At 39.6% G+C, this 27920-nt stretch overlaps 1 long non-coding RNA gene across 1 annotated transcript; it reads left to right on the forward strand.

Moving 5' to 3' along the window:
- Positions 1-8613: 8613 nt before the first annotated feature.
- LOC134425520 (uncharacterized) lies at positions 8614-27778 on the forward strand. Its single transcript, XR_010029705.1, has 3 exons — positions 8614-8700; positions 22354-22496; positions 27677-27778. It is a non-coding gene; the product is annotated as an uncharacterized LOC134425520 (long non-coding RNA).
- The last annotated feature ends 142 nt before the right edge of the window (positions 27779-27920 follow it).

A 27920-nucleotide genomic window follows, 5' to 3' on the forward strand; every position in this document is an offset into this window, starting at 1 on the left:
CAAGTATTTGCTTAATTTCAACAACTGCTGAACCAGATTTGTGCCTTCTACAATTCATAGGGTTTTTTTCATTTTAATGGAGTTTTCCACTTGAATAAAGGGAGATGGACCTCCTGTACACCCTGAAGAAACAGTGAATAATTGTCCCTTGAGTGAATAGAGGAGTTCTGTGATAAATATCAACACTTACAAATGTAAGTTTGCATCTAAATCAAATGAATTTGTGGCATTTTATATTTGTCAGGCCTCTATTGTGTGTGGCATCACAGTGCTTAGGACAGAGCAGGCTGCAGAGCACTCTGCCATCCACTAATACCAGCAAAAGTCACATTTATCAGGCTATTTAGCTGTACTTGAGCCTAATGCCAGGCTGATTGAAGTTTTTAAATCCAGGGAGTGTGAAAATAATTTAAAATTAATTTCCCGATCTTTCAGGCAGAACTCAATATCACAGTGCGGGTCTCCACAACAGGAAAGAAAACTGCTTAAGTCCAGTTTAGCATCTAACAAATGACTTGTTTGTGGATAAAATATTTTCTGGTAACAGTGGTTAGCCAGACCAGGCTCCTGACTGAATAAATGTGACTGAGCCTAAGCACTTTAAAGTTTGAAAAAATTAAAGAAAAATAAGGTTAGAAAACATGATTAAGAAAGTTTTAAACTGAATAAATGTGACTGAGCCTAAGCACTTTAAAGTTTGAAAAAATTAAAGAAAAATAAGGTTAGAAAACATGATTAAGAAAGTTTTAAACCTGATTGAGGAAGTTTTAAGCCTGCTCCAGTAAAATAGGTCTGTTTGAATAAAAAGTTTTAAAATTCTGTACAAATAGCAGAAGATGGGGCAAATTTTCACATGATACTATCTACAGGCTGACGAGGTTTATAAGATTGCCCTGCTGCAACAAATAACAGCCAAAATTTCCAAGTTTCTAAGCAGCTTGCTGCAAAACAGCTAAAATCAATTATATAATTTAGATATGTATAAATGCTGTAAATTTGGGTAGCATGGCACTGATCCAGACACAGAGCTCTGTTTCCAGCTCAGCTAAACAGGTTACAAAATAAACATTTCCTTGAATTTCCTTGCAAGTGTTCCACTGTCCCTCCACCCCTCTGAACGTGGAATTTTCTGTGCCTGTGCTTAGGACATGAGCACTAATAGGAGCACTCTGAGAGTGGTGTCCTTTTCTGAGATAACCAATGCCAGGAAACCTGAAACCAAAAAGAGCCTCCTCTCAGGGAACAGGAGCAGAGTTTGCAGTATTGTGGTTTTTGGGAATATTGTGGTTTTTGGGAATATTGTGGTTTTTGGGAATATTGTGTTTTTTGGGAATATTGTGTTTTTTGGGAATATTGTGTTTTTTGGGAATATTGTGGTTTTGGGAATATTGTGGTTTTGGGAATGTGTTTTTTAAGTTTAGTTTTTAGAGCAGAATGTTTTGTCCCATTGAGGAACTTTGAGCAGTCCACTGCTGTTTGACAACAGGCAAAAAAAACCATTGTGGACTGTTCTCTAGGTTTGTTTTGTGTTTCACCAGGACCTCTGCAGTGAGATCAGTGCAAACCCTCCAAAATCAGCAGAGTAACCTGTGGAGGAGGAGGGAAATGATTCCCATTCAGGTCCTGTCTGCACACAGATGTAAGCATTAGAGAGGTGACTGAGAGGTAACTCTATTTACTGTAGCTTTATTTTAATCCCCTGGGAATGCATTAGCATCCCTCTCAAATGCCAGTGTTCAAATCCTGCTGTAAGAAAACAAACAAGAAAGGGAACAGAAATGATTTAGGGGCAGATATTTCCCCGGGTTATGCAAATGCAGCCAAGGAGACACTGCTTTGTTCTGGGTTTCCCTAATTCACTGTAGTAAAGATGTATTAGATGGGTTCCCCTATTGGAAAATCATTTATCAGGATGACAGGTGAATAATGAATGCAATTCACTGATATTGCACCATCTCCTCATCGGGGATTAGAGAGAACAGAAAGGAAGAAAACTCTTCTGGAGCTGTTCTAGCAAAGGCTTAGGTGAACTGCATCTCTTTGCCTCCTTGTAAATTCTGTTCCAATGAGACAGTGAGGGTGGCTGTTGCTGCTAATCAAGGAAACCATGGCCAACAATTCAATTCCTAACTCGGCCCTGATAAGGTGGTCATGCTTGCCTGGGTTTCTGTGTTTGCTGTAAACCACCAGCAGTGGTGGCTGCTCAGGGGTGTCCACGTCCTGAATGCTGGATAGAAAATCTATAAATAATGCTGGAAATGCTTTTCAACTGAAAAACACCATTTTCACTCATCCCTAACTGCTCTTTGAAAGTTTTACTTGTAAGGCTGACATTCCTTATGCATAGTTAATTGTTTGTGGTGTATATTGCTCAGGCACATTTCATCTGCACTCAGAGGAAATAACCCAGGCAAATTGTGTCTCTGGCTGTTACTGACCACCACTGAAAATTTGGTTTTCTCCAGGGCATTATGAGGGTAATTAATGCTTCATCCTGGAACTCCTAGAGGTTTGCTTTGTCTTGCTCCTTGTGCTGTTCTGCAATATTCACCTGCAGGTGTAAATGGTGTGGGAGCTGTGTTGGGATGTGCTCACCTGAAGTGAGAGATCTCATCCAGCATCCAGATCTTCATCCTCGGGCTTTGTGAACCCATGAGCTGCAGGGCTTCCAGACCATCCCTGGCCCTGCTCTGAAACCCAAACCCTGCCTCATTCATGGCCACAGCACAAAACAAGACTCCTGCGAGTTACAGATGGTCACCAAATTGACAATGCATTTGCTGAAGCATGAATTTCCAGCCCAGTGAAGCTCTGCTCCCCCAGTGCTCAGGAGGCTCTGGGATAACTCAGAGTGACGTGCAGGCAGGCATGGGAGATGCACACAGCATATGTTGGATCTTGCTTTCGCATGGAGCTGAGGGGAATTGAGAGAGAAAACATCATGATCTTAGCAAAAGATCTCCCTGGAACAAGCAAACCCCCTCTCAGTGCCCATAGCTGGCTGCAGATGCCATTGGATCTCTGGTTCTTGGGAGGCACACCATAATTCCACAATTCTGGCCACAGACACGCTGGAGGCTCTGCAGCTCTTCCACATCCACGTGTGGTCCCTGGCTGAGCCCAGACCTTCCCTTCATGGCTGCAACTCCTGCAGTTCTGCTCTGAATAAATGGAATTCCGGGCTTCTGATATGCAGCTTTAAATTACACAAGTGTGTGCTTACTCAGTTTACAAATGTAAATTCACGTTTCCATCGTGCATATGGAACTTGGAGGCTCTCAGTGGACTGGAAATGAGAACATATGGCTCCCAAAGCCAGAGCAGGTAAGGGAATGTTTGACTTCACAGCATCAGAGTAGCCTGCAAGTCCATTCATATAACCAAGATATAAACCAGGATATCAGAAAAACCCCACTCATGTATTTATGTAAACACACAAACACACACCAGTGGTGCTCCTTTAATATTAATGGGAACATATGTTTCACAGTTTTACATTCAGCTGTTTATTTTTGTTATTCCTCTGGAACGTGCTTGGGCTCTGATGAAAATTTGGTGCTGAACCATCTGGTTTAAATTGCCTGGTTTGTTAATAGGTATCACTAGGTTGTTTTTCCAGCAGTTTTTTCCTTTTACACATTATTTGGTGTCAGGGCTGAGGTGTAAGGATAGAAAGGGAACCAATCAGGTGCCTGAATGCAGCTGCAAATAGAATCCAAGAAATTAGGAAAAATTGCCTAGTTCTGTATCTTTATGACAACCTTATGATAATCTTATGTGATTCTTTAGATTGACAAACTAACTCAAAGGTCTTTTTTTTCTAGAACTGAGAAGAAACATTTCAAATTTGAGTCTAACTTTCCATTTCCTCAAAACTATCTGGGCCAAAATCACTGAACAATTTCTGAAATTGTTCAGAAAAGCAGATTTAAGAAAGCTTCTTCTTGTTTTAGACACAGCATTATTAGAATTTCCCTGGGAGATCAGCAGCTCTCACCAAGATGTGAGAGACCCAAGCCCAGCTCTCAGGGGGATACAGAGTCACTGTCTATCATAATCCTTGTCCAAATCCCCTCTCTGAACCAGCTGCAGAGTGGATTTTTAGGTGCAAATTCCACTACCCAGTTAAAGAAGTTGTGAGTTATTTCAAGTGGATTTTTCTGAGTTTTTATATCTGGAGCCAGCAATTACATTTGTATAAAATATATTTAAATAATCTCCAAGCAGAGAAGGGAATAAGTCACCTAGGAAAACGGGGCAGGGAGCTATCAGTCTCTTCTGCAGCCCTAAAGATCCCTGCAGGTGGAATAACTCTGTGTAGGACACCAAGAAAAGCGTAAATCAATATCCCACCTAGGGCAGGCTGTGCAGGAATGCGAATGTGAGTGAATGTGAGCTCAGAGCCTGCTCCCCTCACTCCTGCAGGATCCCCTGTGGGCTGAGGGACGGCAAACTCTGCCACCAACAGCACTTTGATCAACCTTTGATAACAAACTGGGATTTCTTTTCAAACAGGTGCTCCAAAGCTGCTCTTTCATTTGGGTTCTGATGGAAAGTTTGGATTGATTTAATTTCTTTTCATTTCAAATCTTCCTTTGACAGGATTTTTTTTTCCTTATTTGACTTTATCTGAACATTTGTTGCCCCTCCGGTTTATCTGTGAAACAGGAGCATAAAATCAGTTTACCCTTTGGAAAGAATGGCCTCAAGCTCACCTATTTTTAGGACAGCAAGTGAAGGCTGAAAATTTGGATGGGTATTAACCAAAGACTCTATGTTCTTTGTGTCTGGTGGGTTTAATAAGAAAATGTTTAGGGAGGAAGAATGGAGTCTGTTCCTTCTGTTCAGCAATGCTGTGGTGGTGAAGCCAGTAGAACTCCCTGCCTATTTTTCATTTCTAATCACCCTTTAGAATAGAGGAAAGAAGAGAAAACAAAAAAAAAAAATCATGGGAATTTTCTGATTCCTAATTCCTTCTCAATTGTCTCCTAATAATAAACGAGTGGCAGTAACAAGGTACACCTTGTGCTGGAACAAGCTTGGCATCGTTTTAGCCCTGCACAGTCAAGGAGAAGGGAAGGCTCCGGTCTCCCTGGAACTGCCAGGCCCTTGGATCATCTGGCAGGATGTGCAGCAGGAGAAGCACAGCTGGGTCTCTCTCTCTCAGGAGAATCCAGTGGAATACCCTGGTGTCAGGCTCAGCTGGCTGAAAAAAGCTGCGTGCCCAGAGTTGGCTCCCAGTTGCCTGCAAAATGCCTCTTTTCATCTGTCTTGCACTAACTGGAATTAGTTCAGCGTTTTGGATTTATTAATAAGTGTTTTAATAATATTCAGGGCAAACATCAGTCCCAAAGAAGCGCGGAGATGTCAGGAAAATTGCCATTGGAAATATCAGACTGTTGGAGACCAAAAAATGCTAAATATTTTCTAAAGAACACCATGAAAAGCTACAGTAGTCGACATAAATTCTATTTTATTATTGGTACAACAAATATTTTAAGCTTTGATTGAAATTATAAAGAAAATATGGACTAAAAATTAACTTTAGCATTTCAAATTTAAAATAAGAAGGGAAAAACTTGGCCTGTCTGATTGCTAGATGGCTTTTGTGGGCCCTGGTCTTGAAAATATGTGCAAAGGTTTTTAACTTTTTGTTGGTGACTGGTGACTGCTGAAAGCTAAGAGAAAAACTCATGGTGGACTAATCTAGCTTAATTTATTTTTGCTAATTGGTTTAACTTGATCTACTGTTTTGACTGGTAGATGTGCAGTTTTCATAGGTGGTGAGAATCACATCTAACAAAGGTGGTTGGAATTGTTGGGTTGTTAATCCAGTCAGTTCAGTGATGTGGAGATGGCACTGGCCACACTTCACAATGGAATAATGTACATTACATACTTGGCTGGCTGTAAAGCTTCCAGACCCCAAACTGTCAGTCCTGTGATGTCTTTATCTGCCTTTCAATAATTGATAAATATTCAGTGTCTATGGATAGGCTTGGAGAACAAACATTGTCTTATTCAGTTACCAAACCTAATTAATGCATCCAAAACCTGTAACTGTTTACATTTTTACCTGGTTATTCCACCAAAAATTGGTTTGACTGCGTTGGTTGGTTGGTTAGTTGGTTCAATGGTTCCTTGGCTGTCTGGTGAGTTGGTTGATTCTTCGGTTAGTTGGTTGGTTGGTTCCTTGGTTGGTTAGTTGGTTGAATGGTTCCTTGGTTAGTTGGTTAATTCTTTGGTTAGTTGGTTGAATGGTGCCGTGGGTGCTTGGTTGGTTGCTTGCTTGGTTGGTTGAAATGGTTCCTTGGTTGGTTGATTGATTCCTTGGTTGCTTGGTTGGTTGATTTTGGCGTTTTTGGCACCCGTGTGTATTTCTGCAACCACCCCTCACAGTTTAGTCCACAGATGAATATCCCAAAAGTGTCGACAGCCTGAAATCTATCAGATTCCATCAGGTTTAGTGAGCAGTAGCTGGGTGGAGGACAGCGATGCTATTTTCCCTGCAGGTGACAGAAATCTGTGGTTTCAAGCAGAGATCTCCTCAGGACAGGGCTGCTGAGAGCTGCCAGAGCCCTGCACCGTGCAGAAAGGGTTAATTTAGAGCCCACCTGAGATCAAACACTCCCAGCAGCCACGAGCCTGGCTCCCCATGGGCCCCAGCATGTAGAACAACCTGTCACTTAGCTCTGTTTGGCTTCCCTCGTGCAGTTCCCACCTCCAGCAATCAAAGCGTGCATTAGAGTCATTATCAGTTCTGTTGCTTTCCTTGTACCTGACTTTCAAATCGTCAGAACAATGTCTTTTGTTCTATAATAAATTAATTGTCTTTGAATCTTCTATCATTGGCAGATGGATCTCTTTGTTTAAATATAAATATGAAGATGCTGATTTATTTGGATTCCCGAGCACTGATTGTACGATAATTGCATCTTCTTGTGAATAATTGAATTATTTTCATATTATGTTAATCTCATTTCCCTTAAAGCCTGCCTGAAAATCAGACTGACTTATTTACATGTATAGGTGAATACTAATCCAGAAGGATCTATTTTTAGACTGCAAAAGCTGTTTTCAATGTTGTCCTTTCATGATTGGTGGTGCTGGTAAAAGCACTGCAAATGCAGCTGCAGGAAGTAGCATTTTCCCAAAACAACAGCTCATGCTGGTTTTGCTGCTGTAATTCTATCCTGCTGGTATTTTATAAATAAATAAATAAAACACAGGAAAGGACTAAAAATGCAGATCAGGCTCACATTATGCTGCATATTGTGTAAAATATGTGCTTGGAGTTGCTGCTTATCTAAGAGGGTTTTTAATAATCAATAGCCTTTGCTGGTGCTATCAATTTGTAGCATCCAAGTTATGGAATGTGTTGCAGGGATTCTCCATCAATTTCACAGGCAGAATCCTGTAATGGAATAAAAAAAGGAAGCACAATTCATGCTTGAAACTGAAATTTTATTATTATCTCAATTGAAGCCTTAACACTCTGAAAATATCATTAATGGTGTGATGATGACTGTGCAAATTGTGTGCAGTCAAAACAAGTAAAAATAGTCCAGTACCTGCCACATTACCTCTAGGTCCTGATGTCAACAGCTTCACCTGTGGCATCAGCACAGGGTACAGAAAATCAATAGTGCCCTGGGACAGTTAGGATATTGATACTTTCCTCTTTGGTATGGTAAATTCTGCATTGGTCCATTTTCCATATATTAAAATGCTCTAAAACTTGATGTCTCTTCTTTGGTGTGGAATTCCGTATTACATCCAGATTTGCTGCACAAGGTTTGGGTTACATGTATTGAACTCTTGCTGTTTTCCTCTCTCTTATTCATAAAACTGGCTGCAGTGCAACTCTGGCAAAATTTAATCCAGAATTTCAAACCTCCACATGTTTTTCAGTTTTCATCAGGAAAAAATATCTGAGTACAAATTCCTTTAGTATCAGTTATGCAATATTGATATGTTTTGACCAGAAAAATGAAAGACCTTTCTCCGGCTGGAATATCAGCACACAAGGATATTTTATATTGCTGAATACCAGCAATGCTGATCACGACTGCTACTTCATGCTCTTCTTTCTCAGGAAAAAAATTTATGAGAAGTGGAAATACGTCGATGATTAATGCTTATACCCGATCCTGTGAAGTGAAACCCATAGCATTTAACATAATTTTAAGGTCAGAATTTCTTCCATAGAAAGAAATCTATAATAGAAGATCTATAGAATAGAAGATCTAAATAGAAGATTTATAGAATAGAAATCTATAATAGAATATTATGGTTTTCTATTCCATAGGAGTCCATATTAGACTTCTTCTAGTACAAATTTCTAGTCTATAAATGGAATTAATTAATTAATAGAATAGGAATCTATAGTAGAAGTCCAATATAGACTCCTGTAGGAGTCTGCCTGGTGGGAAGTGTGTTCCAAGCCCAGAGTGTCTGGAGCAGTAAAACATTTGAAAGGAGAGGGATGTGTGTTGGCATGGCAACACTGCTTAACTCATATTTGCCAAGGCCACTGTAATTACTTAGCTGAAGCCACAGGTCACAGGAAGAATGCTATCAGAACTAAAATTGTTCCATCTTGTCCTCAACTTCCAGGCCAGAGGTTTCTAGATAAATCAAGAAGTGCAGTTTGACTGGAGGAACTCGCTCTCTCTTGCCTTGGCCTCGGCAAAATCTCATGTAAGTGCCCTTCTGATCTTGTGTGTTCTCGATGCAAATTGCAGATTGTTTTGGTGAAAGTGTCTTCTCTTGTTTACAGGATGATATGTCTGGGTATGAAAAGTGGATTGTTTACTTGTTTGAGGTGCCACTTTTGAGTGTGTTTCAGAAATTGCTACTCAATACCTGAGACCAACCCCGTATGACAGCGGGTATTAGAATATAAACCAGTATATCAAAATCAAAAAAGGTTCAGGAGGGATCAGTACAGAGCACTGTGCTTTCCTGCATTTATACAGGAAGGTGGAAATCTGTTCATTTGGGGGTTGAAAGGATTTGGTGTAAAACTGGAAGGTGAGAAGTTGGATTGCTACAAAACTTGCGCTCAGTTGTGGTTTAACTCATCTGAAAAACAAGAGCTGTGGTCTGCCCTCGTCACTATTACAGCTAAAAATTGTTCTTGTCAGCTCAGGAGTTTGATTTTTTTGATCAAAGTTGAAATTACCTGATACCATTAAAGGCAGTTCATTGAAGATAAAGGTCGAGAATTTGCTCTCACAGTTGTCATGTCTTTCAGTAGGAGAATTCAGGAGTTATTAATATTTCTGCCTCTCCAAATCCATTTAACTTGCTTACAAATCTTCATAGATTAAACAGTGGTAATTAATTAAAATTCTAGTTAAAATAATTCAAATTCTAGTTGATGTTTAAACTTAATTTTTTTTTCTTTGATTTCCTGAAGTTGCACACACTGTGTTGTAGAATTTCCCATGTAGAATTTGACATGTGGGCTATAACACCCACTGTTCCTGATAAATGGCTTGTAAAAGAAAGGCATTATGGATTTTAATGGTATTTAAGCTTTATTTCTATTTTCTTCTTGGATTTATAATGTGCTTCTTCTATTGATCCATACCATTAATGCCGAGATATGCTGCATTTATTTTCTGAGATTGATCGAGCTCAGTGTGGTTTGTTGGCATTAACTGGGATGGGCACAAGGAGAGGAATCTTTGAGCAGAAGGAGCAGATCTTTTCAATGAAAAATTCCTAGGGAATATTTCTCTCACAGTATAGATTTTAGATACTAGTTTGAGTTACCAATAAAGATAGAGCCCAGAGGGAAAATTTTGCTTTGCTTCCCACAGATAGATTCTCAGCTGGTAGAAATAGGCTCCACTCCTTCCATTTCAATGGGCTTACACCACTTCACAGTGTCAATATGGGGAAAAAATATCACTTCCATCAGCCTTCCAGACAAATAACCCAGTAATTAATCTGAGTAGCATTCTCAAAATAAAAATGTGGAAATGTTCTTGTTGGAGCAGAAAAACAGAATAGCAAGGTTGTCTGAGTTCACACCTTGCTGAGGCTACTAATTGAAATTGAAAAATCAAAACAATTTACAAGAAAGCAGAAGCAATTAGCAAAAGAATATAACAACGGTGAAGTTTATCACTTGGAAATGATCTTATTTGTTCCTCAGAAATCTTTATGGATGAAATTTCCTTGGAGGTGTTTCTTTTGTAATTGACTCGCAGAGTTATCTATTAGTGTCTACCTATTAGTGTTTGGTGGTAATATTTCATTTTGCTTAATTTACTTAAAATGAGGTGCCAGGGGTTTTGTGACAGGGCTGGGGTCAAAATCAGAGCAGCCTTGGGCAGTTCCTGAGGGAAATGGGGAGAAAGGAACATCACTGCAGAGTGCTCGAATAAATGAAATGTTATCTTCAACCATCAGCTCATCACCCATCCTGTTCATTGTGCTGCTGCTGATTGCCTGGAGATTCTGGGTCAGTTCCTGGAAAAATCTGGGCTTTGGGGCTTGTTTGTTTTCTCTGTTGTTCCTAAAATGTTTTGCTGTTTTCAGTATTTATGGCTTGCTGTCTGTCTGACTGTCATCATTATCAAGACTTGTGGCTTATTGCTATTGTTATAAAAGGTTTTATTTTCACATGGGGATAATTTAAACTGGGAGAGGTTTGGAAAAGGCTGGATGAATGTTCCATAATGAAAGACTGCAGTTATCCCATCACAATATGGGTGTCTCAGCACAGAGGGTCTGGCTGACCTTTGGGCTATTTCCATGGATTGTTCCCTGCTAGGAGTGCCTTTTAATGAAAGATCTAATCTCTAATAACTTACTGGAACTGTCCTGTTTTGCTCTTCTTGAGGCTGCAAATCTCATTTCAGAAGTCCAAGGTATAACTTCCATTTTACATTATAATATAAAAAAAATATATTACTCCTACTACTCATGTTTAGCATTCAAAGTTTCATTGACTGAAGAGAAGTTCATTGACTCAAAGCACTTGGAAATCCCTTCTTGCTCAGTTGTGATGCTGCCAATTAATAGAATTAAGTCTCCCCGACCCAGGACTTCCACTGAGTTGTACCCAGTTTGTAGCTGAGATTCCCAGCACAGGAGGATGAGAATGCAGGGTTTAGGCTGCACCTTGGGGTTTCAGAGATCCAAGTCTTGGTAGCAAAGAATTAAACATGGAGTTCATAGGGTGCAGAGATTAAATTCCACTGCTGCAGTTTATTTTTTGTTTTGGTCTAAACGTATCTTCTATTTGCTTTGTGTCAGTGAGAGGGAGAGAGTGGCCCCTCCTGGGAGGTGGGTTGTAAAGGTTTGGACCATTTTCAGTAAGGCAGAGCTCAAAATTAGGCCTGTGGGTGTTTAAAGCTGTCTCTAACCCCCAGAACTGCACTGCTTGTGCCAGCATTTCCCTGGATCTGTGTCCTGCTAGCTCATCTCTCCAAAGCTCCTCTCTGGCACAATTGTGCATTTCCACCTCGTGCCAGGGGCAGGATGTGAGGCTCCATCTCCTGGGGCTGATCCAGCCAGTGCTGGGGTTTTTAATCCCCCTCTGAGGGATTTTTGTGCCTTGTGAAGGGCTGTGCACATCTCAGCCCTGCCCAGGACTGCAATTCCCATGCACTTCACCAAAAATTGGTGATGCAACAGTGAATAATTACAGTGTTTGTGCCCTTTATCTGCCGTTTGGTTGTCCTGTGCCTTCATTGTCAAAAAGTTTGATCTTTTCCGACTCGGCATTAAATAGCGCGATGTGTTTGGCATCAGGATAATACTGCTGCTGTAAATTTATTATCTACATTGTGATGAACTCAGCTGAACTTTATTCACCATCCTGATTGTGATCTTTTAAAAGAAACCACTTCAAGCTGCAATAGGTACAAAGGAGAGCTATTAATATGATTAGAAAATAACTGAGTGTGCAATTTTCTCCTAAGAAATTTTCTTGTTCCCGTCCCAGTTCCCTGCACATACCAGAGAAGCTTCAAGTGTTTTAAATGTGTATTTCCTTTCTGCCATGTAGATGAAATTACTGTAACAGATTTGCATTTTTTTTTCTCCTACAATGCCTTTTGTACCTGCCTTTACATATCTCACAGTAGCACTGGTAAACAACAGAGCAGAGTGGGATAGGAGTGACATCTCCTACAATAACTGCACTCCCACACGAGTCATTTCAGGGGGTGCAAAACTTGTTCCCCTTATTACTTCATCTAAATCAATGCTGTAATCTGTTTGGTTTGAGGGATGAAGGGCATAATCCTGCTTATTGTACTGTGTGGGCAATTTACCCAATGATTTAATAAATATCACACCAAATCAAATTTAATGCAAAGACAGAATTCAAACTTGACGTGGTTATTGAATATAAACCCCCATGTCAAGTGGGATGAGATTCCCCTGGCGGAGACAGAGCCAGGAGCCAGCTCTGTGGGCAGTGAGGGTTTGGAGTTTGGATTTCAGTGAGAGACAAAGGCATTTGTCAGCTCTTAACGTGGCCTGCCCTTTGGAAGAATCTGGAGAATCTTTGGATAGGCCTCTTTGTGGAGAAAATAGACAAGGTGTAGTCAGATCTTTTGGGGCAAAGTAAATGGATTGCCCCTCTTTCCTGCTTAGCTGTCCACATTTCATGTCCCTTACTCTATCATTATGATATAATTTGAATTTTCCTTAATTTGTCCTCAAAGTAAATTTTTTTTCTTCATTTTTATTTCTACCTCAAAAGCCTTTGTAATTTTTTTTTTTTGCATAAATTTGTAAATTAACATTTACTAACCAAAAAAATCCCCAAGGATGTTTTGTTTCCTTGGCTGAGCAGGATCAGATGGGCCAAGGGAAGGGAGCAATGAGGGCTGTGCCCAGCTGAAGTGACAAATGCAAATTCTTCTGTTCCCTTGGATTAAAAAGGGCTCCCCTGAAGGGTAACTGAGCAGTGGCTGCATTACAGTGTCAGGTGCAAAACCTTTAATGGAGAGAAATTGCCTCAACTAATCCATTTGTCAGTAGGGAGGGGAAGTGGAAAACTATATATAACTTAGAAGCTGAAAGGTTTTGCCCTTCTCCAAAAGAATAAAATAATACAGCACTGAATAATGGGTTTGATTCCAGTTTTAAATTAGAAATCCAATTTGTTCTTATGAGCTCCCTACTCCATTTCTTACTACCCTCTCAATTCTGCTGGGTGACATTGGGAGATAAAGCAGAATTTACAAGATTGAAATAGGTAAATTCTTCTTAAAGGTAGACTGAAACATGTCCAGAGTGATGGATTGTAAATTGCATTGCATTTATTAATAAATGCCAAGTATCCCCAGATAAGATAATTAAGTTTTATGCTTAGAAATGTGCTAAATGTAGATGCCAAATCAATTCTTTTCATAATTAGTGTTACCTGTTGTAGGAGCTGAAAAATGGGATTTTTGAACCCATCTGAATGCAGTATTGTGTTATGGCCATATGAACACCTGCAGAGGAACCAGAACTGGCAGGAGGGGAAAGTGCTGTTAGAATAAGTGACTTATATCATTTGGAAGCACTCTCAGAAAATGGTCTCCTATAGAAATGCTATTTAATAATTTATCTCTGTTTAAGTTGGGATTTGTCTGCTGTGTTGCGTGCTCATCGTGCCCCAGGCTGGGAGGGATGAGATGACTCAGGGCACAATTGAGGTTATGAAAACCTCTGCCAAATGGCACTTCCACGGCTTAACTCTAATGGAGCAGAGGTCTTCTCAATAGTGAGATAAGTCAAATTTATTACCTGCTCCTGAAATGATTTTTTTAAAGGAAAACAGCACAGAAAGAGTCCAGGTTCCACCTTTCCATTCTGAGAATCCCATTTGCACTCAGAGAACTGAAAACTTGGGTGGTGGCTGGAAAGTCAAGTGCAAGCATTAGAGACTGGCAGCAAAACGTGTTTGGTGCAGGAACGTTTATGTTCCTGTTTCATTTATTGCTTCTATGAAAATGGAAGTGTTTATAGGGAATATCCCAGGGGAATTGTATTTTTTAATTTTTTCAGTTATCAGTACTCTCTTGCTCACAGGATTTCAGAGTCCTTCATTACCTGCTGTCCATAAATGACATTCTTGCATTTGGTAATACAAATTAATGGATTCCTTCCTCTCCTCTGCCTCATACAACCTTCACATTCTTCTCCTTGACTAAAATTCCCACTTGGAAAAACCACCATTTCAAATTATGAATCCTGTGGAGACACAATTGAGTCTGAACTATTTCTTACCAAAGACTTTGCCATTTATTGTGGCTGTAGTGTTGTATATTATTGTGTAGAGGACACTGCTACAGGGACAGCAGTGAAAACATGGGGGCCACAGCCAGAGGGGTCCCTGTGAGCATTTTCCAAGTCTCCAGCCTTCAGTTCTTGAGGCATTTCCTGAGCCAGAATTAAGCTTTGGTAAATTGCTGGGTAAAAAAATGTTATATGTTATAAAATATAAATAAGTCATAAAATATAAAAATGTTATAGAAATTGTTATGAAACAGATAATTGTAATTAAGTTTCTGGGTGAAAAAAAATGTTTAAATTTAAATATTTGCTTCCCTGCATGGACACTCTTGATATCAATGCACAGGAATTGTCACTGAAGGATTTTGACCAGCATTCAATGGCAGAGCCCACATTTCATCTTGCAGAGGACACAGTCTGTACATGAAATTGCAGAATGTCATAGTTAACAGGATATTAGTTTAAGGACAGAGGTGAATGGAGGGGCTGTGATGAGAACCTCTCCGTGTTTTTATTTAAACTGTGTTTTGTTTAATAGCACAGTCTGTACTCCAGTGCCTAGAATGGAAGGATGCCATGCCCAGGGTAGAGAGTGACAGTGTGTGGATAAGAGGAGGGAATTCCTGGCTGATTCAGGATGTGTCAGCAAGGCCAGGGACAGACGAGTGCAGATGTGTCTGGAAAGGAATAACTCAGTGCCTCAGCAAAAGGCTATTGACTTTCTTTCTCTTGATGTAAGGACACCTACACTGAATTTTCCTCATCTCCTCCAAAGTGAGAAGTAAGCAAACCCTTGCAGCGCTCAGGAGCTGGACAGGGTGATGGATTCACCTTTCAGCCAGCGTGGCAGTGAAGGGTTTGTGCAGGGAACAGCCCTGAGCACTGAGGCTGAGCCCCACTGCCCTTCCAGGGCACCACAGCTCCTGCCAGCTTGGTGTGTGACAACACCCTGAACCCAGGGAGCGCTGTGGACAGTCCCCTCTCATCCCCCAGTGCTGTGGATGAATCGCTGGGAACAGAATTCCAAACCCTCCCTCCCTCAGAATTCCATTCCCCTCCTTTCCAAGGGTTCCCAAGGCGGGATTGTCCCTTTTTCCCAAGGCAGGATTGTCCCTTTTCCCCAGGCTGAATTACCACCTTTTCCAAGATGGGATCACCCCTTTTTATTCAAGGCTGAATCACCCCTTTTTTTCCAAGGTGGGATTACCCCCTTTTTCTCCAAGATTGAATTGATGAAGTCCCCCATGCCCACTCAGGATGCTGCACCCTGTGTCACCTTCCCCTCCAGAGACATTTGGCACTCACTCTCCAGAAGGATTTGCATTCATGGAATCCCAGAATCCCAGAATATTTTGGCTGGAAGGGACCTCAAGCCTCTCCCATTTCCAGTGTCTCCTGGTGAGTTTCACTGTTGGGAGAATTCCCCATCAGTGCCTTTGCTCCTGCAGATGAACTGTCCTCCTCACCCACCTGCATCACACTGGGTGAATTCTCCTCCCAACATCCCCAGCACACACCCTTGCTAATATCTGCTGTGCTCAGATGTGTCCCTCATGTAAATTATCAGCCTTTAAGTGCTGGCAACGTTAGCATATTGTTGCTGTAGGCTAAGTGTAATTCTTTTAATCTTGATGGTAATTTCCTGGTTAAATATTTTAAATAAATGCATTTAAATAAATAACTTTGTACAAGGAATATTAATAATATCACTTTAGCAGCATATTTGGATATTTGGTTATTTCTGACTCTCTAGTTTTTAATTTTAATATTTGGAGTCCAATTTGGCAAAGAAGATTGTACCTTGTTAGCAACCATCTATTTTGATCAGCATGTTGGGCTTCTGTTGGTATCAGTGCACAGAGTGAAAAATGAGGGAGTGTTTGGAATTCTGTTCTCAATAATCATCTATGGCACTGGGGGATGAGAGGGGACTTTGTGCTCTGCTCCCTGGTTTCAGGATGGTTTAACACACAAAACTGGGGCAGAAAGGCAGGTTTTATGCCAGTGCCTTTCACCTGTTAAAGGTGAACAGTTAATTGTGGCTGAGATATTATTTATGTCCTTGTGAACTGCAATTGTAGCACAAATGCTTTTATTATATCCAGGACATTCCTGAAACAAAGGGATTTCATCTCAATTTATGCCAGCATTCACGGAAATGTGTTTTGGTGATTCTTGGCACTCTTTCATTGATTTCAGGGCAGGGCAAACAAAAACCAAACAGGTTTTCAGCAAATAGCCAGCTTGAGTGGATGATTGTTTTCTCACAGACAATGACAATAATAATTTTAAAGTTTAAATAGTCAGGAGACAAGCATGGGATGGAATCTGAGTTTAATTGTATTTTTGGCCTTGGCATGAAGGATTTCATAAAGGGTGGAGTGAGGAGTTATGAGTGAGGGATTTCATTTTACCTTGTGCTGTTGGTGCTAGTGCAGATCTGCTGTGATATCTTCTCCTGTTCCCTCCATGAGCTCCTCACAGTTTTAAGGCTGACCTGCAAAATGTGAAGTTTTTCCTGCTTGGAGAGGTTTCCTACGCAGAAAATACTTTAAACTCATTTTAGACTTCTAAGGAAAAAAATACCAAAAGCCTCAGAATTTCCATGGGGATTTCTGGACATTTGCTCCTCTGTGCCCCACCTTAGGGAGCCCTGGCTCTGTCTGAGTCCCAGCGCAGCCCCAGGGTCATGTGGAGCATGATAAAATCTGGGTTTGTTTTGGTTTCCAAAACGTTTCTGCTGTTTTTGCTTGTTTTAGTGCTCTCCTCATGAAACCTGGTGGAGCTCAGGTTGCTGCAAATGAGTTAAACTGGGACACCATGGAGATAATTTCTTTTTATGGTACCATTGCCCAGACATGGAACAAGTCAATAGTTTAAGCTTTATTTTTTCACATAGCAAAATGCTAAATTTCCCTAAATGTCACCAAAAAACCTCCAAAAAAACCTCCTACCGGAGGAATTGAACATATCCATTGCATATTTTTATAGATTCCATAGCATTTTGCTATTTCCTCTGGCTTAATTTTATGTCTTTTTTGTCTTTCTGTCCTATTTTTCTGGCTTCTCTTTTTGCCCTGTCTCTGCAATAATGCAATTTGAATTTCTAGCGCCATTCCAATGAATGTTTCAGAAAAACCCTACACTTTGTAAGGTCATGATGGAAAGTCCTTTAAAAGTTAATTTTATAAAACCAATTTGTTCCAATCAGTTCTGTATAGATGACGATTTCCTTGGCTCTGTGCATGCTTCACAAATATTCATATAAAATTATCAGCACTTGCAGTTTTCAAATAATATTTGTTCTCTTTTCCATTTGTTCCTGGTGCGTGGAAAGCCTGAATTTTCCTTTTTGGGGGGAAGTTTTTATTTGTGACTAATTCCACAAGGCAGCTGAAAGCTCCCACGTGCCGGAAGAGCGGAATAAAGCACCTAGAGAAGGGTGGAGCTATTTTAATTCCACAGCAGCACCCTGGGTATTATTTATCTGATTATTGGATATTTTTTTGGCATTTCAAAGGGTCTGTGCCTTGCTCTCAGCACTTCTATCCTGGCTGGCACTTGCTCTGCCAGAGCTGAGAGGGAAACTGCTGCTGGATATGGAATAGGGAATTGCTGTGGAAAGAGAATTGTTATTAAATAGGGACTTGTTATTAAACAGAATTGTTATTAAATAGGGAATTGCCATTAAACATGATTTTTATTAAATAGGAATTGTTAGGAAACAGGATTGTTATTAAATAGGTAATTGTTAGGAAAAAATAATTGTTATTAAATAGGGAATTGTTATGAAACATAATTGTCATTAAATAGGCAATTGTCATGAAACAGATAATTGTAATTAAATCCATAATAGCAGAGATGCAGGCGTGTGCTGTGTTTGACAGGGTTCTGGGCACTCAGCATTAATTAGCTGCTGTCATTAGGCTGCTGCCTCTTGCCACAGTGCGACAGCAGAAATGCAGCAGTTCAGGATATGGTGACATCAGAAATACAGCATTATTCAGTTTTAAAAATGGGTTTTGGTAAAGCACATTTAAACCCACCCAAAGCATATCTGCAGGAGTGATTTAAAGTCTGTATGAGTCTTTTTCCATTAATTTTTCATGAGACAGGCAAAGTGGATAAATTATCTTCAAATTGGGATTTAGTTGTCTAAGTAACTTGTTACTTACTCAAACTTTTAATTAACTAAACTGTTCCCTTTATAATTCATATTGAGCAATTTCCTGCAGCAGTATTTCACAGGTGAAAATCCATGGGTTGCTGATTTACTGAATGAGAAATAAAATATGAAGAGAATGACTTGGAAAAAGATTTTAATTTATCGTTTTTCATTTCACTTCAGGATGGCCTTATTTTTTGTCTGTGCAATTCCAATTTTTCCTAAAAGCATTATTTTATAAAAAATGGACATATATACCATCACTTTTTTAAGCTGTAAAGTTATTTAAAGGAATTTCAGGATATTCCTCATGGAACAAAAAACTACTGAAGCACCAGTTTTAAGGGTTTTATTAAAATACCAAAAAAAGAGAAATATTTTAGTAAAAGTAATACTCCTTTAAGTACTCCTTTTTTTTTAAATGCTCCTTTTTTTTAAAATACTACCTTTTAAAAAAAAAATCCAGAAGGAAGCCCTGAAAAGAGCAATAGTTTGAAGAAGTTTTGTAATTTTCCTGAAAGAAATGCTGGTTCTTTGAAGGGGAATATCAAAGCATCTCTCCTTGTGATAACCTCTATTTTCCTCTTATTTTTTTCATCTTTAGAGACTTTCTAATGTATTTTCTAATGTATTTCTACAGCTTTACATTGCATTCTGAACATGGGTTATATTTCCAGAAAAACCTGAACATTTTCTCTGAAGTGGCTTTTGAGATCCACCTGAGTTTCCCTCGTTCTTGTGACAATCTCAAAAGAAATGAACAGGGAAATTTTCCTCATATTGCTATAAATTTTATATCCATTTTGTTTCATAGAGCATTATTAAAAATGGTCAGCCTTATATCACTAAGAGAGAATTTTTCATTTTTGCCCCCCAATTTTGCCAATTTAACCCTTCCTCAGTTCCCTCAGGCGGAGCTGCTTGGACTCTTTGGGGGTTTCCTTTTCCAAGGTCTGACATTTCTCTCTCTAATTTCGTTTAGCCTGCCTCCAGCTCCTTATCACTTTGTAAATGTCAGATTTGCAAAATGCACACAGAGCTTTATAGAAATGTGAACAGTTTAAGTTTTGTCATCTCATAATTCTGTCATTCTTACACACTTCCCTCTTTGGGTTTTCCTCCTGTCTGAATTTCAACCTGGAGTTCCCATTTCTCCTTGAATTCTTCTATTTGCTGGCTCTGAATTTAATATATTGGCATTTTCCCAGACACCTCTCGTTGCCACATTTAACACGAAGCCAGAGGAGAATTTGGGTGGGAAGGAATCTCCAGAGGGCTCAGGAACAGCCTAAACCTGCAGAGTCCACCAGGAGAAACACAAAATCTTTGTTTCTTGTGGAAATGAGGATTTTTAACAACGGGGAAATTTCAATTAATCATGTTAATCTCATAGTAGTGCTACCTGGAGACTTCAAATTAGGGATTAATTGAAATCATTTTTGATATATTACTTAATTTAGAGTTGGAAAATCAGGCAAATTGGGCATTATTATGATAAAGAAATAGTAAATAAGACATTGTTCTGTGTCAATTAAAAGGCTATGTAAGATTCTTAGCTGCTAATAATGAACCATAATGCAGATGGAGTAGACTTTTAAAAATTATTCTCCAAATTCCCTCTATACCAACTGAAGAACAGATAATGGCAACATCAAATATATTTTCCTTATATTTTTCTTAATGTATTTACTACTGTAATGTCTGACCATTTACACATTTAAACATAATAAATAGCTTTAATTTCATAGAAAGATGGAGCTTCCACTTCAAGGTGGCATTTTTTTAAGCAAATAAATGTAATAGATTTTTGTGCTTGCTTTCTTATCTAAGTGCCTCTTTATCTATTAAATACTTGACGTGCCATTTGCTGCTAAGTTATTGATAATTGTATAGACATTTTTATAATGACGCAGAACAAAACACGATTGTGCAGAGTCTGCAAGGGGCTGCTGCAACATAAAACATATAATGAGCTAATGGATTCAAATTAATCACTGAATTAGTGAGGGGAAAATAAAGAGACTGGCAAGAAGATGCCATAAACCTGTTCCCTTCAGTGCTGGAAGGGCTGGGGAGGAGGGAGCATCAATTCTCACATGTTCCTATCACATCCTTTGTGTTTGTTTCTTTTTTGGGGAGTTTTTTATTTCTGCAGGAGTTTTGTGTCACTACAGGACATGAAATGATCCAACATACACATACACAGCTGTTTTCAAGGTAAGAAAGGGAAGTTTAATTTCTGACTCCAGCATTTATAGTTTTCCCAAAGTGACAGTGCCACCTCTCCAATGACACTGGACAAACCAACAATCCATCAAATTTCTCCTCTTCCATAAAAGAATGCAAAACAATGAGTTATTTACGGAAAGTGTGTGAGAAAATTTGTTATAATAATGTAAATATCAGAAAGTTTAGAAAATCTTAAAAAATCAGGGCGACACTTTGCTCTGGCCCCACTGTGTGTTCAGAGAGAACACATTTCACACAGCACAGGTTTTGAGCAACAAAGTCAGTGATGTTACAAAAAAGGAAGAGATGTAAAGGTGTAAATAGAGATAAAGATGTAAAGGGAATAGGTGTGGGGTGTGCAGTTTTTCTTCAACAATTAACTGAATATAACCACTCTAAATATATTTATTTAGCTTTAGACTTTGAAGTACATTGGCTTATTCTGAAATGCCAGTAGATGGAGAGTTACTTTGGATATATCAGGAGAATGGGTTGGACTGAAAAGCTGAGTCAAAGCTGATGCTCTCATGACGTGTAGGAAACAGGATGGATTCTGATGCTGTGCCCCACTAGCAGACACATTTTATTCCTGTTGTTACCCAACTCTGTCTTTCAATAATTATTACTAGGGAGGCAGAAAAATTTTGATTTTCCTACTGCTTTCTGAGCTTTCAAATTATTTTTTGCCTCGGGCATTTTTTTTCCTTAGTTTCTGGTTAATATATTGTGCTGACAAAACTCCAAAGAACAAAGTGAGCTGGGGATAAAGGAATTAAAGCACCCCCACCTGTCTGGGGTTTTCCCAGTGACTCCTGATGTCCTGATTTCCCTGTCAGCACACCCAGAGCAGCTTGGGCAGGGACTGAAATCCTGAAATCCCAAATCCAGACTCCAGCACCTTTCACTGGAGCTGCAAGGAAGGAGCTACAGCTTGATTAAACCTCTTTAGGATTGGATTTCAAGTCCACAGCTCTGGAAGTTGAGTAATGATATAATGAGTAATTAAACATGTGAATGAAAAGGTGAACCTCACACCGTGGGCTGAATCTGTTCAGGTTTTGCAGATTGTTTGAAAGGGAAAGGTCATTTATTAGCAAGTTCTTTTTTTCTTCTGTTAAGTTTCAAAAATCAAATGCCAACCTAAGAAAAGGATGATTTTATAGCTCACATTGGAATGAAAACTACCATTTCCAATTGCATGTGAAATGGTTTCAGGAGTGAGTGCAAGCACACTCAGTCGTCTCCACAGTCGTTCTCTACAGGTTGGAGTGTCTAGAAAAACGATGTAGATAAAGGGAAATAAATGCCAAGTCCTACAATTCAATATTTCACCCAGATAAGATATAATAATGGGAACAATATGGGATGAAAATTACATCTTCATTATGAAAATCTTGAAGGTACCAAAAAGAAGAGAGCACTTTAAAAATATTAAATCCTCTGGACTGCTGCAGTGTGTTTGACTCTAGTGTGGCACAGTGTAAGGGTTTGAAAGTTTGATGTAACTCCTTAAAACTGATTGTTTTGGGATATTTTCCCCTCTTTTCTCCCCTCCAATACCTGTATGGGATTTTTTTGCTGGAAGGACAACCCAAGGTGCTGTTTGCAGGTCCTGCTTGGTTGGTGTGGCCTGCACAGGGTGTTTTTGTGAGGGCATTACAGTAAATCCCCAAAAATGGCTCTGTTAACCTTGACCTTGTCCTTTTCAGGGGTGAATTCCTTCAGTGGCACATGGGAGGGCTCTGGCCATAAACTGGGAATGACAATGGAATGATGGAATCTTTCCTTTGCCAATAGAAACTCCATCAAAAGTCTCCTTGTGACAATTCCTTGTGTTTGATGCATTTCACTGGTAAGCAACATCTCTGAAATTCTCTCCTCCATGTATTCACATCCATGTTTATTACAAATTCCAGAGGGACACAATGCATAAGAGGCTCTAATTTTCACCTTTGTATTTATATGAATGGAGGAGACTTTTCAATGCCAAATTTTGCTGTGAACAAATCCAGCAATGAGGGCTTTCTGTGTCTGAAAAGAATTCCTGTAACTTGAAAACGCTCAGTCTGTTCCAAAAGACATAGAAAAGTTCCATGTGAGCAAATTCCAAGTTTAGGAAGTGTTGTGACAGCTGAAGTCCAAGGGAATACGGTGACTTTTTTATTTTGCTTGAGTTTTTGTTGTGGTTTAGCCCCACCTGGCAACAGCCTTGCAGGATCTTCTTTGCTGGGACTTTGGGAAGCTTTGCTTTGCACATCGGTGATTCTGTGTGAGGGGATTGCGCTCTGTGACCAATCTGCTCTCATTCCCTGAGTGATCCAGGTAAATCATTGTATTCTCTGCTGAAATTGTAGCTGGGAGTTAAGTTAACAGCCCTTTATTCAGGACTCCCTCTGCCAAATGCACAGAGTCAATTTGGACAGCAAACGTTGTGATGGGTGTCATGGAAATTTGGCTCCACAGCACAGAGGTTCCTGCAGCTCAGGCCCGGAAAGAATTCAAAATCTGCTCCTGGTTGGGTGAGATCATCTGAAATTCCCCCCTCAGATTGATGCCCAAGCCAGGAGAACCCAGTCTTCCATCAGCTTATCAAATAGGAATTAAATTAATCTTTAATAAGTTCTGATGGTGGTGATGGCTCAGAACATCTGGCAGTTAATTGGATCTATGACTTCTGTGTATTTTTAAATAACTTCTAATGTGATTTCCCATACAACATCTGGATTTAAAGTGCAATTTCAGGAGTGTGTGCTGGATCTCATACATAAAACATCCACGATGGGTATCAGTGAGCATAGGAAATTAAAACTCTGATAACTTCTTTTGTGTTGATTTAAGCTTCCACTTTTTATTGATGGGACAGTTTGTTTTTTAATAATTTTAGGTTAGCATCAGATTTCTACATGATCAATCACTTGTGAAAATGAAGGGTAGACTGCTGTGTGGTATTCTTGCAAAACTCAATTCTCAAGCTTTGCTTTTTCATACAATCTCTTCTATTTCAAGATTACCACACCTCAACAGGAGTACGAGAGTTTTGCTCTCTGCAGACACTTCTCTACTATTTTTCAATAGCTCTAAATTTAGTCAGTAAGGTAAATAAGTTCATATTTTTAAAATTGTGGTGGTTATGATAAGTAAAAAATCATCCAGCACCATTTTAACCCCATCAAACCCAGTGATTCTTACACTGACTCTTTCATCTCTATTATTACTTGTGTTGTTGTTAGTGAAAAAATTATTATTGATGCAATCTAACACAAACTTCTTCCATCCTTACAAAAATGCAGCTCATTTCCTCTGCTGGCCCCTCGTGTGTGGTACAGATTCAGATTTCAGGGACAGCTGCAAAGGGAAAAGCCTTCTCCAACCTAGGGAATGGATGATAAATTCCTTTTGTTAGAAACAAAACAATTTATCAAATGGCCCAGCTGTTCCCTGGGTGTTAATAATGATACCTTTTATTTGGGTGCTGTTTGGTATTTATAGCTAATTAACTCCCTTCTGCACCAATCTGCCTTCAGAGAACAGAGAAAACTGATACAGATTGAACCAGAAGCAGTTAAATACATAGAAAAAAGTCAGCTAATTTACTCTAGAACAGTTGTTAGCAAAGCTCTGGGAGATATTTTCAGGTGTTTTTTTCTGTTACTGTGTCTTTATTTTTTTATATTTTGCCTAAAGTTCAGAGTACAAAAACTTTCACAAGTTACAGAAACTCCCAAAATATCGTTTGCTTCTTATTAACTTTGAAGAAATGGAGTATTTTCAAGGTCAGATTAAGAAACTGTTCCGCTATTAATGCTGAAGTGTTGATGTACAGGTCATGTTTTGTAGCACTTGCATTAAAGATTTCTGCTGAAGGAAATCCTTTGCTGTTTTCCCCTTCCATTCCTTTGAAGGGAGTAGTTTTTGCTGCAGAAAAGGAGAATTCGGGCATTGTCACTAGAATGTAGTGAAATGAGGGATGTTGGTTTAGGAAACAGCCTTCCACAGGAGATGGAAATAATTTGGAAAAGATTTGGTGAATGTTTGTTCTCAGAGCACAGGACCCAGCTGAACTCCATGGTAATATTCTGCCTGTGCCTTCCCTCCACAGGTTTTGGAATTTAGGTTTTACAATTTTAGAATCTCAGTTACTGCTTATTTTGGAGAACACTACCAATTAAAGGAAATTAACAGAATTTTTAAGGTTTCCTAACAGGAAAAGAACCCAGATCATTTGGATGCTTGAGCGGTTCCAAACCACGTTGTTGTTGTTGTTGTTTTTCCTTCCAGTAACATTTTTGAACCAATATCAATTATTTCAGCTTGATGCTCCCACTTTTTCCAGAAATTGCAGTTTGGTGGGGACTAATATAAAATATTTCTTTATTTTATATAATCCATTTTGGACTGATGGATTTTCTGCTTCTTTTTATTCTTAGCTCTTGCTTGCTGTACATCCTTAGCGGAGGCACTTTAGGGTAAATGTTCTACAAAGATTGCTGCATTTATACAGCCTTGTGAAATGATGTCTTACAGTTTTCCCATTTGTAAAATATGTGATAAAACTGCTCATATAAGTATTTTGGAACCTCATTGTTTGAAAGCATTTGTTAATCTTTAGAGGAGCCTTTCTTCCCATCACAGATAACAGATGTAAGGGACAGGAGGCCTTGGTGCTGATCTGGTTTATCTGCAGTGAGCCTCCTTCAAAAACCATTTCTGAGGAGCACATATGTGACTGCTTCTGTTGTGATATCCCTGGGCAGAGAGGTGGGCGTGGGAAACCAAAGCAGGAGGGAGAAATCTGGGAATCTGTTTCTGGAGATGGGATTGCTGCCCTGCTGGGACAGCCCTGCCCTGCTGGGACAGCCCAGGTGGGGCTGGCACCTGGATCTGGCTGCTCTGCCCTTGGGTGGGGTGGGAAATGTCGCAGACATCTTTTATGGAAAATCCTTTTCTTGGGATTTTTTTCTTCCTGTGAAGCTGGGAGGCCTCAGGAACAAAATGCAAACAATGGTTATCTGCTGCTGTGGGATGCAACAGGTGCATCTGGGATTGGTCTCATGTGCTTGTTTCTAATTAATGGCCAATCACAGTCTGCTGGCTCGGACTCTCTGTCCAAGCCACAAACCTTTGTTATCATTCCTTCCTATTCTGTTCTTAGCCAGCCTTCTGATGAAACCTTTTCTTCTATTCTTTCAGTATAGTTTTAATATAATATATATAATAAAATAATAAATCAGCCTTCTGAAACATGGAGTCCGATCCTCGTCTCTTCCCTCTACATAAGACCCCTGTGAGCACGGTCACAGGGAAAGTGTGTCTTCTATTCAGGAAAAATTAAATTTCAGGGAATCCTGGAATGGTTTGGGTTGGGAGGGACCTTAAAGCCTCAGAAATGGTTTTTGAAGGAGGCTCACTGCAGATAAGCCAGATCACTACCAAGGCCTCCCGTCCCTTACATCTGTTATCTGTGATGGGAAGAAAGGCTCCTCTAAAGATTAACAAATGCTTTCAAACAATAAGGTTCCAAAATACTTATATGAGCAGTTATATCACATATTTTACAAATGGGAAAACTGTAAGACATCATTTCACAAGGCTGTATAAATGCAGCAATCTTTGTAGAACATTTACCCTGAAGTGCCTCCGCTAAGGATGTGCAGCAAGCAAGAGCTACGAATAAAAAGAAGCAGAAAATCCATCAGTCCAAAATAACCACATCAGTGCCACCCTGCCATGGCAGGGACAGCTCCCACTGTCCCAGGTGCTCCCAGCCCTGTCCAGCCTGGCTTGGGACACTGCCAGGGATCCAGGGGCAGCCCCAGCAAATCTGGGATAATTTCCACCTCTCTGTCCTGCCCTCGTCAGTGAGGCAGCACCAGCAAGAAAACGACTCCTTGTCCCCCCTGCATGCACCAAAATGCTTTTAACCCAAGCACAATCCCTCTAGCTCTGCTCAGCGGCAAGAAAATATTCAAATGTTATTCCAGTATTCAAATGGCAGGTTGTTTGTTTGTGTATTATTTAATTCTCACTGACTTTAAGGCAAGATAATGTTTCTATCTCTGAAGTTTAATAGCACAAGTGGGTGTTAATTCTGATAGAGTTCAAGAGCAATAAAATGCTGCTAGAATTCCACTGAATAGCAACCTGCTGTAAATTTTAGTCATGCAGTGCTAGTATCAAACAGAATGAGCAGCCAGGCTGCAGATGAGAGATTGAAACCACTTTGAACACATCTCAATTGGCAATCGTTAAAGAGGCATTTCTACTGATTTTGCATCTGGTATTCAGACAGAATTCCTAGTTCTGAAAATGTGGAAAATAAGTGGCTTTTATAAGGTAGGTAGTCTATTGGATTTGATTGTAACTTCAGTTGAAAACCCCTATCAAGAATATAAGCATGAAGAAAAATGGATTATCTCTATAATTCTCTCTGAAAACACAACTCAATGTGAATTTGTAAACATTGAACTACCTACAAGTCAAGGGAAAACGTTCTGCAGATTTCAAATACCTCATTACTTTTATTTCAGGGCTGATATTTTATTTTATTGGGCTTCAAGGTTTCTACTCTCTGACCAAAGCATCAACCCAGGGAACCTCTGGGAATGTCATCCTGGCTTAGAGAATGCCATATTTTAGCTGGAATTGTCCCTTTCAGTGAGTGCTCCAGCCCCACTTGTGTGACTCAAGTGAGTATCACAGCGGAAGGGAATTGAGGTTAAATTCAAATTCAAACCCTTGGCTGGAAGCAGGAGGGGGAGCTTCCTTTCCATTCAGTCTCTTGGAAGTGTGGCGAATCATGGATAAAATGAATGCAGGAAAACAAATACCAAGGAGTGCTTTTCTTTTCATCCTCTTCTAGCCCATGCCTGAGTGGGTTCATGTCACTGTGAGTCAGTCACTAGAGGTGTGCTGTCTAAAAGAGGATCAGTATTTTATCTTGATTTTTTTCTACATATAATACAACCTTTTCCAGAGCTTCCTGATCACTGTTATTTGTTCCTCACCTCTTTTAATCCACGAACTGGTCCCAAGGCTGTTTGTGCTCCTGGTCATCAGTCTGGAGCTGCTGCCTCTCCTGTGCTGTGGTGTTGTGAGGGTCTCCAGGATGAGGTGAGAGGTGAGAATCTGACTCCAAGTTCTTAGAAGACTGATTATTATATTATATTATATTATATTATATTATATTATATTATATTATATTATATTATATTATATTATATTATATTATATTATATTATATTATATTATATTATATTATTCTGAATAGAATAGAATA

Source organism: Melospiza melodia, chromosome 16, assembly GCF_035770615.1.
Source record: "Melospiza melodia melodia isolate bMelMel2 chromosome 16, bMelMel2.pri, whole genome shotgun sequence".
Taxonomy (NCBI): domain Eukaryota; kingdom Metazoa; phylum Chordata; class Aves; order Passeriformes; family Passerellidae; genus Melospiza; species Melospiza melodia.